This window comes from Hibiscus syriacus, unplaced genomic scaffold, assembly GCF_006381635.1.
Source record: "Hibiscus syriacus cultivar Baekdansim isolate YM2019G1 unplaced genomic scaffold, ASM638163v2 tig00000715_pilon, whole genome shotgun sequence".
In the NCBI taxonomy this organism is placed as follows: domain Eukaryota; kingdom Viridiplantae; phylum Streptophyta; class Magnoliopsida; order Malvales; family Malvaceae; genus Hibiscus; species Hibiscus syriacus.
The window spans coordinates 139,563-151,137 of record NW_024061811.1 but is presented as its reverse complement, the minus strand read 5'-3'; the positions used below and the strand labels follow the sequence as shown (position 1 = coordinate 151,137).

Sequence of the window (11,575 nt, the reverse complement as noted above, 5' to 3'; positions counted from 1 at the left end):
ATTTTATTTATATATATAATTTCACCATTTATAAAATTTAAAACTAAAATCATTAGCATAGTTTCGTATTTTTCTATTTAAAATTTATATAAAGAATTAAAATTCCAAATACGAATATTATACAGAAACTATACATATAGTGTGAAGTCAACTTAAAGAAACAGCGCGTGGTAGTGGTGTCACGAGAAGAACCAGGCCAAGCGGGTCCCAGCCTCACACTGGCTTTCTGGTGCGCTCGTTGTTTTGTATTGTACTTCGAGGCAGCGATCAGGAGGCTCCTCCGCCATTTCACGTATATAAACCCATAAACGCAGAAACAGATACTCCATTCATTTACGTCTGTAAGAAGAAGGAAAAAAATCATTTTCTTAGTAGATTTTGTTATCAGTGCTGCTTATTTCCTTGGTTTGAAAGGGAGTATTTAAATGTTTCGTGGTTTCATTTTGCATTTGCTTTAATTTATATACTTCGAAAGCTTTGTTCCTTCCTCGCCTGCTATCCAACTAAGCTTGGAAGATGGGTGACGACAAGGGAATCAGCCTTGAGGAGATCAAAAACGAATCCGTCGATTTGGTATGTTCTTTTCTCTAATCATTTGATTACATCAATCATGTTAATTTGATGTATGCAAGTCTATATTATTGATTGGTTGTGTTTGTGTTTATATAATATTATGAATAATTTGTTTTTGTATAGTTTTCTCACTTCTGGAATTATTTTCGGTCCTTCTTTGAAAAAAAATCATGGATGATTCATTCAAACAATGATTTGCGTGTGCTTTGGTTACATCCTTTTCACTCTCTGTAATCTCTATTATTTTTAGTAACTTCATTTTTTGGCTTTTCGCTTTTCTCTTTCTCACAGAAAGCTTTCTCGAATTAAGAACTCCATTTTTTTTCTTTTCATTTTTTCCTATTTCTTGAGGTGAGAAAAGAGAGAAAGATGTGGATTTATCAAAGATCAAGTATAATGAGCGTATGAATCATCATTTTCTCCATAAATCTTGTTGTCCGCATTCACCGATGATTTTGCTATTGAAAAATAATCCAATTTGCCTATGATTCTACGGCTAAATGCTTGGTTTCAGGATTTTGTTTTTGAAAAATCTGCGATTTACATTTTTTTTGGAAGTTCTTTCTCTTTTGAAAATTTGGAGTGACCGAATCACATGAAACAAGTTGGTCGATAAGGCTTGAGAATCACTGGGGAACGTAGTTGCCGAATGCATTGATGTCCAAGAGAGAAATCATGATACAACCAAACCAACCAAATCGTTATACGGCCTTTTACAATATATACGTGCCATTAAACTAAAAGGCTTGCCAAATATTCCTATCATTCATGGCTGACTGCTGGTGCATAGATTGGCATATTTTGAAAATCCATTTCAATAATTTCACCATATTATAATAGTAACATATATGCCTTAATTCTCTGTATTAGTGAGATATTTTGATTTACAAATGGATAATATTTAAATAATTCATAATTTTTTAAATGTTTAAATAAAATATATTGTACTTAAATATATTTAAATTCAGTTTTTATAAAATATTAATTAAATTAAGACTCTAGCAATATATATAAAATAATATGATTATGTTTAATAAATATGATTATTTGAAACTTGAGAATCATCTGATACTATTTATTAATTAATTTTTAACAATACTTATTTTAATAGATATAATTTTTAATTATTTTTTTTACATAATTTAAAATATAAATACTAATTAATTATCATTAAATAATATATATATAATGAATAATTTATAAATTATTATCTTTATACAATATTTTTGAACAAAATTGTTTGGTTTTTAAAAAATTCAACGCGGATCTTTTCCAGAGTCGAGGGGTTAAACAACTATGCCAAGCTGTTGGTTTCATTTTAGTTCAGTCCGCTTCTTATACCATTCACTGCTATGACTTTGTTTTAGGAGTTCCTGAAGCCCACCATTAGAATTTAGAATCGATTCTGTTGGCGATAGGTTCGTTTTTTTGCCTGAGATCAGGTAGGTTACATCGAAAAAGAATCGATTCCACGTGGTTAGACTAAACGCAACTCCATGATTCTCTGCGAAAAGATGCTACGCTTGGATAATTTCCGCTACAACTTTAAGCTGAAATGAGCAGTCACAACCTAAACGGTTAAACCAAAAAGCATACTCCAAAAATTCATTTTTTCTGCCGTTTAAGTTGGCTAAGATAATGATAATTGTTTCAGGAACGGATTCCTATTGAGGAAGTTTTCGAGCAGCTGAAATGTACAAGAGCAGGTTTGACTTCCGAGGAAGGCGCCAATCGCCTTCAAGTTTTTGGACCAAACAAACTAGAAGAGAAAAAGGTCCGTATAGTAAACTACTTATCGCTTCGTATGAGTTTGTAAAATTTCAGCTTGTATATTGTTGCATAATACGGTATGATACTCTACAAACAGGAGAGCAAATTCCTCAAGTTCTTGGGTTTTATGTGGAACCCTTTGTCATGGGTCATGGAAGCTGCTGCTCTAATGGCTATTGCCTTGGCAAATGGTGATGGAAGGCCTCCTGACTGGCAAGACTTCGTTGGTATCATTGCCTTGTTGCTGATCAACTCCACCATAAGTTTTATTGAAGAAAATAATGCTGGAAACGCTGCAGCTGCTCTCATGGCTAATCTTGCTCCAAAAACTAAGGTGAAAATGAAACATTCAGCAACTCAACAGTTCATAGAGTATCTTTCAATTTTAATAATTGCATGTTGTTCTTATAACATAATGTAGGTTCTTAGAGATGGTCGATGGAGTGAGCAAGAAGCAGCAATTCTGGTTCCGGGGGACATTATCACTATCAAATTGGGGGACATAGTTCCTGCTGATGCCGTCTTCTTGAGGGCGATCCTTTGAAGATAGATCAATCTGCTCTCACTGGGGAGTCCCTGCCGGTCACGAAGAATCCATCAGATGAAGTGTTCTCTGGCTCAACGTGTAAACAAGGTGAAATAGAAGCAGTTGTTATTGCAACCGGCGTCCACACCTTCTTTGGTAAAGCTGCCCACCTAGTGGACAGCACCAATCAAGTTGGACATTTCCAGCAAGTGCTTACTTCCATTGGTAATTTCTGTATTTGCTCCATTGCTGTTGGAATAATCATTGAGTTAATAGTCATGTATCCAATACAACACCGCAAGTATAGAGATGGAATTGACAATTTACTAGTTCTCTTGATCGGTGGAATCCCAATTGCTATGCCAACGGTGTTGTCTGTCACCATGGCTATCGGTTCCCATAGGCTTTCTCAACAAGGAGCTATCACAAAGAGAATGACAGCCATTGAGGAAATGGCAGGCATGGATGTTCTTTGCAGTGATAAGACTGGAACTTTAACTTTAAACAAACTCACTGTTGATAGAAACCTAATTGAAGTGTTTGCAAAGGGAGTCGAAAAAGAGCATGTTATGCTTTATGCAGCAAGGGCTTCAAGGACTGAAAACCAGGATGCTATTGATGCTGCAATTGTAGGGATGCTTGCAGATCCAAAGGAGGTATTATTTTCTTCCAGGTCTTTCTTCTGTTATATTAAGGATTTGATCCGAGAATTCTTAAAGTAATTTTGGATTCTAATTGGCCAGGCAAGAGCTGGTATTCGAGAGGTTCACTTCCTACCATTCAACCCAGTAGACAAGAGAACTGCCCTAACCTATATTGATTCTGCTGGAAACTGGCATCGTGCTAGCAAAGGTGCTCCAGAGCAGGTAATGTTACTTCTCTTTTTTAAAAAGAAAAAACAAAATCAGTTTTGAAAGTTTAGCTAGGTAACTTCTAACATACATGCTTCTGTTTTTCTTTCTGAAACAGATCATAACTCTCTGCAATTGCAAAGAAGATGTCAGGAAAAAGGTTCATGCAGTTATTGATAAGTTTGCTGAACGTGGACTTCGATCTTTAGCAGTTGCAAGACAGGTAAGCAAATTAAACTTAGCTTGCTTCATTTTGATTGAATGAGTAAACTCGGGGTAAAATCATATTATATCTATTTGAATAGGAAGTACCCGAGAAATCAAAAGATGCTCCTGGGGGACCATGGCAGTTTATTGGTTTGTTGCCACTGTTTGATCCTCCAAGGCATGATAGTGCAGAAACCATCAGAAGAGCCCTAAACCTTGGGGTGAATGTTAAGATGATTACTGGTAAGAGGTCTTTGAACATTATTTTAATATTTTATGATGTCTATAATTTCATGTGTAAATTCTATATTGAGATTTTCCAATTATACCCAGGGGATCAGCTTGCAATTGCCAAAGAAACTGGTAGGAGGCTTGGAATGGGAACAAACATGTACCCCTCCTCTTCCTTGCTGGGCGGAGACAAGGATTCTTCAATTGCTGCTCTCCCTGTAGATGAATTGATTGAGAAGGCTGATGGATTTGCAGGAGTATTTCCTGGTGTGTTTTACTCGTACGATGTATCCAAAATCTGCGATATTCTAGAAAATATAAATTGCTGATAATCAAGACGATATGTTTGCAGCAGCTATAGTTTTTCTCTCTTTATTTTTTTTAAATAGTTATCATGCACATTATCCAGGGGACTTTGATATTTTTAGGTCGTTTTTCATAGTGTAATAAATTTCTTTGCTATAGGGTCCTCTACTCTAGGTTCTCTTTTCCCCCCTAACAAATCCTTTTTATGTCAACGACAGAGCACAAATATGAAATTGTAAAGAGGCTACAAGAGAGGAAACATATTTGTGGCATGACAGGAGATGGTGTCAACGATGCCCCTGCTTTAAAGAAGGCAGACATTGGAATTGCTGTTGCTGATGCTACAGATGCTGCTCGAAGTGCTTCAGACATTGTACTCACTGAACCTGGGCTAAGTGTCATCATCAGTGCAGTGCTGACCAGTAGGGCTATTTTCCAAAGGATGAAGAACTACACGGTTAGTCATATTTTAGCTTACTTTTGTTTGCATCTTTACGGTCCTTGTTCCACAGTGTTAAGTGTTTGTAATCTTTTGCCTGATTCTATTTGACTCTGCAGATCTATGCAGTTTCAATCACCATTCGTATTGTGGTAAGTCTTTAAAGAGCCGTTAAGACTTGAACACTAAGTCACTAATAATTCTATATAGTTTTACATATGGATTATTTAAATATGTTAATTTTCATTTTGGCAGTTTGGCTTCATGTTTATCGCCTTGATATGGAAGTTTGACTTTGCACCCTTCATGGTTTTAATTATCGCCATCCTAAACGACGGTAAGATGCTACCTTTATCAGATTGTTACATCAATATTGATGTATCCCTTAAATTACGTCTCTCTATTACTCCTCCGCATATTTTCATTGTCACTCTTTTGCATGAGGAGTTTAAGGTCTACAGATTTTTTCTAAAATATTCCAAAACTCATTTGGACATAATTCCGTTATTATCTTCATTTGACTACAGTCTCTTAACATGACCTTGTCAACCTCATAATTAGTTAAATTTATTATCCGACCACTGGATCTACCCATCTATCAACCCATCAACAGTCATCAGTTTTAACTGACACCAATCACCTTACTCGCACAAACAAGACTGAAAGACAGGATCTTTAATCCTGCACCCACCGTTCATCCTCTTATACAATCTTTTCTTTCGTTTTTCTCTTGACCACTATCAACTGCGACTTTCTATCTAATCCAGAAGATAAATTGTCTAAGGCCATCACCTTCCTGACCACTAATAAATATTATATGTTCAATTATGTTTGATGAATCTAATCTAATTCATCATCACATCAATAGGCACAATCATGACAATTTCCAAGGACAGAGTAAAACCGTCTCCGTTGCCAGACAGCTGGAAACTCAAGGAGATTTTCTCGACCGGCATTGTGCTTGGAGGTTACTTAGCACTAATGACTGTGGTATTCTTCTGGGCAATGAAAGACACCGATTTCTTCTCAGTAAGGACAGCTATGCTCATGTTCCAGTTTTTCTGTTTTATTTTGTGGGATTTGGTATGGTTTTGCTAAGCTCCCATTTCCTATTTTTCAGAACATGTTTAATGTTAGACCACTAAGGGATAATCCTGAAGAAATGATGGCAGCTTTATACCTTCAAGTTAGTATCGTGAGTCAGGCCCTCATTTTTGTCACACGGTCACGCAGCTGGTCCTATGTTGAACGTCCTGGACTTTTACTTCTCACTGCTTTTGTTCTTGCTCAGCTGGTAAGAAAATTTAACTCTTTTATTTCCTTGGTAAGATTTTAGCATAGCAGGTGCACAGATTCAGCACATTTTACCCAAGTAAAAAAAAATGAAGCTTAGCCACCAAATGAATTTGTTGTTGGCAGGTGGCCACTGCGATAGCTGTGTATGCAAATTGGGGTTTCGCAAGGATTCAAGGAATGGGTTGGGGATGGGCTGGTGTGATATGGCTTTACAGTGTGGTGACTTATATCCCACTTGATCTCATCAAATTTGCAATCCGATATGTTCTTAGTGGAAAGGCTTGGGATAACCTTTTGGAGAACAAGGTATATATATATAATATATTGGATTCATTCTTTTGTATTTGCAATTCCAACCTGTTGTTGCTCATGAATTTCTTCCAACTTCTTCCTCCCCCCAATGATAGACTGCGTTCACTACAAAGAAAGATTATGGAAAAGAGGAAAGAGAAGCTCAATGGGCAGCTGCGCAGAGAACTCTGCATGGCCTTCAACCACCTGAAACCTCAGGCCTCTTCAATGAAAAGAGTGGTTACAGAGAACTTTCGGAGATTGCTGAGCAGGCCAAGCGCAGGGCAGAGGTTGCAAGGTGAGACCCATGCATACATATTAATAAAAGATGTTCCTTTTCTTTTTTTCATGATTATGATATTTATTTAATGGAATTGTGTAGGCTGAGGGAGCTGAATACACTGAAGGGGCACGTTGAATCAGTGGTTAAGCTGAAGGGACTTGATATCGATACCATTCAGCAGCATTATACAGTTTGAAGTGCCAAGAGAGTTGTTTGGAATATTCTCGTTATGATGACGAGGAACAAGTGAGGATGATTATTATTATTATTATTATATTATTATAGTAGTAGTAGTGGTAATGGAGATCTATAGGATCATATTTGTTTTCCTAAATGTTCGGAATATTATCACATTCCATTGTTACTCTCTTTTTCAATGCCACAGAGGGAACTCCTCTTTTTAACAGCATAATCTGAAATTTTAAGAAATGAACATGTAGACTTAAAAATCAACCATTTGATTTTGGGGAATGTTCCTGTATATTAACTAAACAATGGAAAACCAACAATACCCAATGATTCAAGTATATATTCATGTAATGCCATCCTATACAACCCATACAACTGTTGTACACCACGCATACTGGAAGGAAAGTAAGCGAAGTGAAGCACTAACTAGGGCTCCCAACCTGAAATATTTGCAGCGGGGCTTGTGGTAGATTCAACACAATCTCCGCGTATGCTGATGATACAAAGAAACAAGAAATCAACCAAATGTAAGTGGAAAAACTCAAAGAAAATCATATCACATATTACTTACCCACTCGCAACAAAGCAGAGAAAGTAGTAAGTGGTTTTCTAAGGCAATGATTCCATCTCATGAAGAATTGCTTCAAACTTGAATCCAAATATAAATTCAGCAGCAAATGATATTTCACAACATCAATTACCAGGAACTTCTTCAACTGGAGATGGGAAAAGAAAAGGTAATACCTTCTGGTAAGCTCAAGGTTCTCGAAGCATCTTCTGCATAAGATAAACGAGCTGGAATAGGTTGGGAGCCCATTGCTCCAGCTGAGCTTGCATGATTCTTCTTAAATTGATGCATTGGCCATGCTAGAACTTTTACTCGAGTTGGAAGAACAGAAACAAGATCTGGATATCTAAGACCGAATGTCACCTTGCTGCAACAAATGTAGACATAACAGTCCTGTCAACAGCCAAGCAAAACTAACTACTTAACAACTATTTCCTGTTTAAGATAGTTATCGAACCTTATAGTGAAGACTATTCTATAAGAAACAGTTATTCCATATTCCCATTTCCAAATAGTATAAAATTAAGAAAGACTGAAGCATCCATATTCAGGCAAACACAATAATTTCAGAAACCAAAATATCCCAAAGATACAACTAAACCATGTAAATATACAGAAAGTACAGATACACTAGAAAGTATAAAGCCGACCAACCAATCAGAATCATCGAGTGCAAATTCAATCATGTGGTACGGAAGACTATGATATAGCTCTCCTATTTGATTTCTGTACAGCTCCTTGACAAGCCGAACCTGTCATGGTGGACCAAGTAAGTGCTTCAAGAAACAAAATATCACCTAAACATGTGAACTACTGATTTGGGATAATAAAATGTTACAAATTCATATTGAGCGACATGACAGCATTACCTGTTCACATCTGTCCACATAAGCCTGCAATAATCCTCCAGTATGATCTATAAATACCATCATCTTAAAATAAAAACTAGATATGCAACGAAGTTACCATGGCATTAGAAGAAAGAAGATCATTTTCTAGTTACCATGGCATTAGAAGAAAGAAGATCATTTTCTACTTCTCGTAGTAGCAGAAAGAAAGGATATTGAATGTTCAATGACAGTTATCTTTTCAAGAAATGACGTGCTCTCTAGCACACAGTGGTAAAGTTCACAAGGTTCCCCAACCAAAATTACAGAAACAAGAATTGCAAGAATAACCCTTGTCACATATATGAAGGACAATTCATTTTCTTACTCAACTTCTCTAAAAAAATTACATCTTTAAATCAAAATACACCACAGTATATGCCTTAGCTTGAGGTAATAACTTTTTACATACAATAAGCCAAATAAATAATTAACTGCAGATACTAATAATCAAATTATAAAAACTTCTTCAGTAGCATCTGCAAAAGACGTCTCATACAATATGCATATTCTTGTCCCTTCCAAACAACAAATCACCTGTCCACTTATAAGTTTGAGCTCCCTGGAAATGACTTCACAGATACAACAATAACAAAGCACATACATAAAAGAGTTGTTGCAATATTGATCACCTAAAGCAAAACCTACTGATAATTACACACACACTTTCTGAAACTGACTTGCTTAACTATAATTAAAGAAAAACTCTTTTCTTTTTCCAACTCCAAATTAAAAGCACTTCCCCTTAAAATTTAAATCCTATCCCAGATTCCCAGCAACTGTTAGAAAGCTGCCCCAGCTTCCCTCATCTTTGATTTGATTAAACTTTGATTATATTAATTTCAATCACATTCTTACAAATCTAGTTTTTATGAGGACAAATTTAATATCAGTTATAATCCAGGATTATATATAATGAAAATTGCAAAAAGTATTCTCTACATATTTTGTTACCTTGTTTCCGACTCTGTAAGTAACCTTTTCTTGGAAATGAGATGTTGGAATGTTGTTTGTGTCTCCAGATGTGGCCTTTCTATCAGCCTCCATATGAACCTGATAAAAAATCAGATAAGTTTGCATCTAGATACTTTTATCAAATGGGGAATAGAGAAATCATCATTAACAGAGAGTAATTTAAAGCAAGAACATCAGTCAACATCAATATAACTCCAACATCATCAAATCCCGACTTGAACAGTAAAATAGAATCACAAAAAATTGTTTTGAAGCATTCAGAATGGAAAAAATGCGATACCTGCTCTCTTATTGTAGCTAATAGCCCGTCATTCCACTGTTCACCATCTAAATTAATCTCTGAAAATCAGAAAGGGGGAAGGAAATTTCTTGTCAGAGCTTAAAAATCATGAATTATACAACTTTTGTTTTCATATTAGATAAGAGTATAGTGCCAAATGAGATTTTAAACATATAGATAAAGCAGTATAGAACACGTATTTGATTGCTATAAAACACAGTTATAAAAAAATGTTATTCATACTGCAAATGCATATATTCACCTTGACTTTGAGAAGCTCTTGCAGCTTCAAATTCTTTTTGTAGACGCTCAAATATCATCTTTTCAGAATCCCTAGCAAATCATGACCATTTGGAGCATTAATCCTCAAAGAAAAAAAGTCAAAGAATACGAGCATGTTCATCAGCTCTCTACTTCCTACTCTAGGTTCATAAAACCAACAAGAAATCAGCTGCCTTATCCAGGTATGTATACGCTATCAACGCAATCATTTTTGTGTAATCTTATGTCTACATACAGAATTACTAAAGGAAAAAGAAAGAAAGATATATTAGTTACATTACATCTTTCTCGTGTAGTCTCCAACCGAATATCTTCCTCTTGCAAGAAGTTGTGTACCAATTACACAGTGAGATATTGCCCCACGTCAACAATTTATAATACAATGCATAGCTAAATATAAATAAATATATATTTGTTCATATATTTTTAGATATAAATATATCTCAATCAATTGTATTAAAAAAATCTTTATTAAGTAATTTTATATCTAAAAACTAAGACTTAATCGATATAAAAAAGAGAGAAAAAAAGAATAAACCCTAAAAAATCTTAAAAATATATATTTATTTATTTTTAAAATTACTTATCATATATATATATATATAATATTTTTATATATAAATATATCTTAATCAATTATGTACATATAAATATCGATTAAGTCTTAGTTTTTATATATAAATATATCTCAATCAATTATGAACAATCTTAATAAATTGTTGACGTGGGGCAATATCTCAATCAATATATATTTTTATATATAAATATATCTCAATCAATTGTATTACAAAACATATAAATCAAAATTAAGACTTAATCGATATTTATATGTACATAATTGATTGAGATATATTTATATATAAAAATATATATTATATACATATATGATAAGTAATTTTAAAAATAAATAAATATATATTTTTAAGATTTTTTAGGTTTGTTCTTTTTTTCTCTCTTTTTTAATAGTCGTTGTTAGTCTCTTTTTTTAATTTTTATAATCGACGGCGACATCAGTTTTTGTATTAGTTGCCGACCATTGGTATTCATTTTTTTTTATTATAGTGTATCTTTGTTTTTTCTTTTTTTATTTTTAATAATTCTGACTTTTTGACATTTATTTTTCTGCCTTTATAGCATGTTTTTCTCTGTCTCTATGACATGTTTTCGGTTGTTTTACCTTTGGTTTCGTTTTTTTTTTCAAATTTTGATTTAACATCGCTACGACTTATTAAGTTGGTGTTTATTTGTTATCATGATGATCTTCCTTACTTTAGACTCTCAGATTGAATTTAGATATACAATTTGCGTTCATGGATATTATTTTCACATTACTTGATTATGATTTGAAGTATATCGGTGGTCTTTCAATATCTTTATTTTCTTTTGTGGTTCGTTCACCGATGTATTCAGATCTATTCATATTTATCTCTTGTTCGAGTATAAGAGTTTATTTGGTTAGGTTTTATTCCTTGTGTGATTTTAAGTGTTAGTTTTCTTGTGTTTAGAAAAACATTCTTATTATATATTTAGTTACATTTATGGCCGTAAACCTTCATTTTAATTTGAATATTTTCTATTTTCAATAAAACTAATGGTTTCTATCAAATAAATAATAAATAGA

The 11,575-nt window shown here is 34.2% G+C and overlaps 2 pseudogenes; one reads left to right on the top strand and one right to left on the bottom strand.

The window, feature by feature from the left end:
* The first annotated feature begins 272 nt into the window (after positions 1–272).
* On the top strand, positions 273–7,185 carry LOC120210825 (annotated as a pseudogene).
* A 100-nt stretch (positions 7,186–7,285) lies between these two features.
* On the bottom strand, positions 7,286–10,013 carry LOC120210238 (annotated as a pseudogene).
* Positions 10,014–11,575: the final 1,562 nt, after the last annotated feature.